Raw genomic sequence first — 6,000 nt, 5'->3', positions numbered from 1 at the left:
CTTGTTGAACTTCTGACTGTTGACGAAGGACCTCTGTCCCGGGGTCACCTAACTGTCAGCAGCCAGGCAGCAGAAGAAAAGGACATCGACGAAGAGGTCGGAGCAGTTTATGAAAGTTTTACTCAGACTTTCACGTGCAGGGTAGGTGTGAATACATGTGCATAACATTTTGAAGGCATCATAAGAGCACAGGGGCTGGAAGAAGTTGTTCATTACACTGCACATGGAAGATGTTCCGTTCAGCTGAAATAAGTTTTGTTTGGCTTAAGGGAACACGCGGCTGCTTCTGCACATTTAAGACCAATAACTTCAATTACTTGCCCGCTAGCTTGTGGATTGACTCACTTACTTCGCTGTGGCACAAAGCTGTAGACACCCAGTGTCTAAGTCAGAAGGTTATTTACGAAACACACCCACACAAATATTTTTTCTCCAAATCATTATCACTACTGCTGGGAATCAACTGTTTAACTCTTTGAAAATAAACTTAACAGTATTTTTGTGGGTTAGATTTTCACATCTCTCAAGCACACTGCATATTTTCAGCGTAATGGCACGAATCTAAAGCTCCTTTGAGATGTGCACTGAACTCCTCAGAGACTTTCTCCAGAGGGGCTGTGTGCGTGAGGGGCAAATGTCAGAGTGAGAGACTCTGTAAATTCTTCAGAATTTCTCTGTCCAGTCAGCTTGTACAAACTCGGATCTCCCTCTGCGTTGTTCGTGTGTGAGAAGCAAACTTCGGAGGAAGCGGACCTAATTCTTCAGAAATCTTTCGGAGATCATGTTTGCAAACGTCTCAAAACACAGGCCGCATGGCGTGGACGGTATATTCTCCATGTACCCTTACAGGTAACGCTCCAAATCAAGGAAAACATGTTTTTTTGCAGCAGCTTCTTCTGAAATCTCATTTCTACAACTTTCCAACCTTTTCAAAAACACATACAAAATGTATGAGTCCTCTCTGTCATGAAGCCACATTGTTTGTCCTGCCCTCCATTAAGCACTTGAAACCATTAGCATGTTTTCTTTCTGCTCCATCACAGCACACGAACCACCATTAGAAACCCTTTTCCCTGGTACTTGTTTGTGTCTGGCACAGCCTGGTAATACAGACCACCTCATTGTGGTTGCTCCGCTGAGGCATTAAAAGGAAATGAATAACTCCCGTTGTTTTACCCTTATAGGCTTATTTTCTTTTAGAGTTCAGTCAAGTGCACAACTACGATGCAGTTACCGAGTTATTTATAAAAGGTTGGTCCGCTGTCTGTGTCCTTCTTCGGATGCCGTCATCTTATGTTGATGCAAAAGACAAAAACAGCGTGGTCATATTGACTAAGCGTTGATATTCCTAGAATTGTGCATTAATCATGTTCTCATTATAGTTTCATACAAATATTAACTTAAAATAAATCAAAAAGCCATCGTTGGACACCAGGAGGAAGAAAACAGATCGAAAAACATCCTCAGAACGAAAAAATATCCTCACAAACAATTCTGTTTCTCTATTTTCATATCAATCTTCAGTCCCTCATTGTCCAAGAGAACTATATATATATCCAAACTATCTGTATTGCATTCATCATTGAATTACTTCAGTGTTCAATGTTGAAATTGGACGTTTTTAGATGGGCACCATAGAGCTTTAAGGTCACTCTGAGTGATAACTAATTCTCTGTCCACTCATGTTTTTGTCCTGCAGCTACAGACTTTTGGGTCACAGATAATGTTATAAGCTATTTTTGACAGAGGGTAACTCAATTCAAAAAAACATCAACAACTGAAGTTGGAAATGTTGCTTTTGAAATACAGGAAAAGTTAAAGCACTAAAACAAACCCTGGATTCTCGATTCATGTATTAGGACATGCACATGTTCCTGTAAATGAACCAGATACACACATTATATGTTGGACAGGCTATTTTATTATCAATATAAGATTCTTCAAGCCACATTCTTTTTAATTATTTTCCTTACATCTCATAGAAGAAATTTCAATTCATCCAATTTGTCCTTAATTCATTCATCATTTAAAACGATGGACAAAAGCTACTTTAACCTGTAAAAGACTTACAGAAGAAAAGTAAACACTGACATGCCCGAACATAAACTGTAAATAGAGATGTTTCATCCTGATGTTTAGAGCATCGAATAACTGAAATAAAACCAAACATATCTGAAACATATGATGAACATACTGAGATTTATGACCTATTCAGCAGCCAGCCACTAGGGGATGGTCAAGATACTCTGGACTCACTTTTAGGGGGGGGCCGTCAAGTCGCCCATCTCTATATAAAGTATTTGTGTCTGATTGGCTGTGCAGGGGGAACAGATTGTTGATTATGTCTTTGTCGCAGCTCACATGTCCATTCACCAAAAGTCATTTATCCAGAAAATACATTTGAAATGGCCTCGGCTGCCTCCTGCTTCTGGGTTTGAGTGTCGGGTCTCATTCAATCACTGTGACTCACTGTGCTCCAGGCTCAGCAGAGAGAGACAGAACTGCTGAAGTAGAACCCTTCATTTCTTGCTGGGCCTAAAAAGAGAAAAACATGTATTCAACCAAACTTATTTCTGTCTTACAATGGGCCCTGTCGGGAAAAAAACGAAAGAGCAATAAGGATGCATCATGTCCAATGAACTGATTCTGGGACAAAGATGAATATTTTCGCTTTTGAATAGTCCATTCAGTGTCTGCATCTGTTCATCCTCACAAAACATCTCCTGGCTGGGAGCAGCGTGCATACATCCGATTTATTTACAGTTCAACATAAAGCCGGCAAAATGATGTTGAGTAATCGGGTCGTGTCAAATCTTTTCTCTCTCTGAAATTCTCTCTCTGAAATTCTCCTAATTAAAAAGTATACTCATAACCCATCGTCTGACTCATAATTCCAGAGGAAAAACTTTCATATCGCTCATGAATCAGTTATATTTCAACAGAAAAGCTTGTGAGGATTATGGTTCTGATGCTTTCGTGGTAAGATCGTGAAAATGATGCTTTTATTTCTAAGAAGTTGTAATTTCTGTGAATTCATTATCTCTGCCAACTAGTTGCTTGTGTTTGTGGATATAGTTTTGTAGTTTCCCATTGGATTTGTGGTTTGTTCCATTCAACAGTGTTTGATATAGATATTTTAAAAGATAAACTTAAAACATTCACATTAGAATTTTTTTAGGAGGAGCATATTGATACATTCGCTGCAGGAGGCTGCAGTCACCTGTTGCTTAACAGTTTTTCAGCCTCTTGGATCCTCTTGATATCCGTGCAGGTCACTCATCTTCTGCCTCATTCAAGATCTCTGACCAAAGCAGAAACTGGGCATCTTCAGTGAAGTTCTACAGGCAGCAGGTGACTGTAAACCACAAGACATCGTTAGAAAAGATAACAGCTACATTGATGTTTAATGTTATACTTGTGATATATATTTTACAAATAAAACCTTTGTTCCTTGAAGTCAAAGTAAAGTCTTCCTGCTCCAACATTTTGTTCCTGCTTAATCTGAGTTTACTGGAGTCATCCAGAGTTTATTGCAAATAGAGTTTATTAGGTTCTATCAGACAGCAACCTGAATAAACTCCACCCGAACATTGCTGGATTGGTTCTTTTCTGTGATTTCAAGTCTCATCTGAAATCTGCTTCGTTCTAATGGGTGCCAATATGATGCTGCTCTGCTGGTTTGGGTTCAGCCGGAGGTCTTTTTGATTTAGTGGCCACCTGAACTCAGCCTGACAGAAAAGGGCCTGCCAGGATGTGTAACCTCACGAAGCCCGGTGCGCTGCCATTGAAATGCAAATCACGCGGCCTGTACCGTGAGACGTACCATGAGCACTTGACGCATTACTTTTTCTAGAGAGGTGCACAGCTCACAAAGACAGCCACTTGTGTCTCAGCAGCTTATAACAGGGATACTTTAAGCACCCAGAGTTTTGTTGAACATTTGGACAGATGAGATGAATAGTGACGTACAGCGAATAACCTGGTGAACGACAGTAAATAATCAAATAAAGTATAAAACGAGTAATAAATGACACGCGGTGGATATCAATAGGTAAATTAAAGAATAAGTGATTAATGACACAGGAAATAATAATCAATTGATGGTGTGATCATTGTAAAGAATGTGAAGGTGTGATGATGCAAACACAACACGTCCCAGACAGTAGAAGTGCTGCAGACGGACGTGTTGTTTTCTTTCGCCAGGCAATTTGAACTCTGATATAACGGCATTGTTATACTGCGTAAGTCCGCACTTGTGCCAAAGTGGCAAACTTAAGTGATGGCTGGCTATTGTAGCTCTGAACTGTGACACACCAGACAAATGCTGTGAATTCCCCCAAAGAGACAAAATAAATACATTGTTTTGGTCTTTGGACTTCTGTTTGTTAATCCTTAAAACGATATTTATTTCTTAATTTTTCAGCAATGTCCATTTTATTACTAAAAAAATTGGGTTTTAAAACCCTTTTTTTCCCACGTATGTGTTATTTAAAAGAGGCTTAATGTATGTGAAATTGTTGTATTTTTTATTTTGTTGTTTTGATATGACCACAATGCCATTCATATTGCCATTCATTATGTGGTTAAAGTCTGTTGACTCTTAAAATGTCTATTTTGGAATAAAAGATTAAGGTATTTGATAATACTGAAAATCAATCTTTGTCTAATTCCCCATTTTCTTGTTTGATTCCTCTGGTTATTTTTAAATATAACTCACAGTGTTTTGGTATGGCTTTGGTCTTTCATCACCAGTATGCATGGATACTAGAATTCTTTTACAAAATTACAGCCTTTTTAAAATTGGAAAGTGTGTTTTTAAGGTATTATATTATCAGTTTAATTGCGTGTTGAGGACGACTAAGATATACATTGGTCATAATTACATTGGTAACTTGCTTCTTTTTGCAAATGTTGACATTGGATGCTGGTAAATACTCACCACTGCTGCATCCTCTGCTTGTTGCCATGACAACAAGTGACTCGGATGGAAGCTGTTGCTAAGTGCTGATCCCAGTGTACAGTGAACTAAGTGCAGACTGAAACCTTTGCTTCTCTAAATGCTTTTCTCCTCTTCTTCGTTGTTTTGTCGAGCTCTTTTTTAACACATCCAGGACGAGCTGGTGACTTGGAGCCAGTAATCAGGCTCCATCCTGGTACATTCATCGCAACAGCTTTATGTTTGCATAAGCAAGACACGGACGATATTATATGATATTATATTTTACCGTGATTTTTTGTTATTTTCTATTTTCTACTTCAAACTAACCCTCTTAGTCCTGTGCATGTTTCCCCCATGTCTGCATGCCTGTCCTCAACTTGTGTTTGTATTTTTTCTTGTATTTTGTTATGCCATTTGTTTGGTTTGCTCTCATCATTCATAAGAAAGTTAAATAGAGTTCACAGCTAATATTGGCTTGTGTGCGCATGCAGAACAGAAGCTGTCTGAATTATCCTCCTCTCGTGATTGCAAACGTCCTCATCCGTGCTGCCTAATAACAGCCACCTCCTCCGGATCACCAGCGCATTATTATGGAGCAGCTACATTCACGGCCGCACTTGTGACTGCAGCTCACACTCAATAAGGCCGCCCATTACCTTCGCTTGTTTATTAAAATGGACAAGGCTCTCTGCGACGCAAACTGATCGGGCTTCATTCATTTCCTCGTCTGGAGTTGTATTAATAAAATATGCTCATGAATTCGGAAATGAAACCTCTGTTTACTTATGCTGGTAATGGGCATCCCTAATTGTTTTTAGTTGGATTTATGTCTATATTTGGAATGCATCAATATTTATGCACGCCGCAGTAAACTTGATCACATGCATATTACAATTCTTAACAAGTAAGTATAAAAAAGTGAATTAGAAACTAAGTTGCCTCAGTTTAAATATTCATCATGTCTGATTTTAGATGTTCTTCCATCCTTATCTTACGTTTGTGATAGATAGATAGATAGATAGATAGATAGATAGATAGATAGATAGATAGATAGATAGATA

This window comes from Hippoglossus stenolepis, chromosome 16, assembly GCF_022539355.2.
Source record: "Hippoglossus stenolepis isolate QCI-W04-F060 chromosome 16, HSTE1.2, whole genome shotgun sequence".
NCBI classification, from domain to species: Eukaryota; Metazoa; Chordata; class Actinopteri; order Pleuronectiformes; family Pleuronectidae; genus Hippoglossus; species Hippoglossus stenolepis.
Note: the sequence above shows the minus strand (reverse complement) of the source record.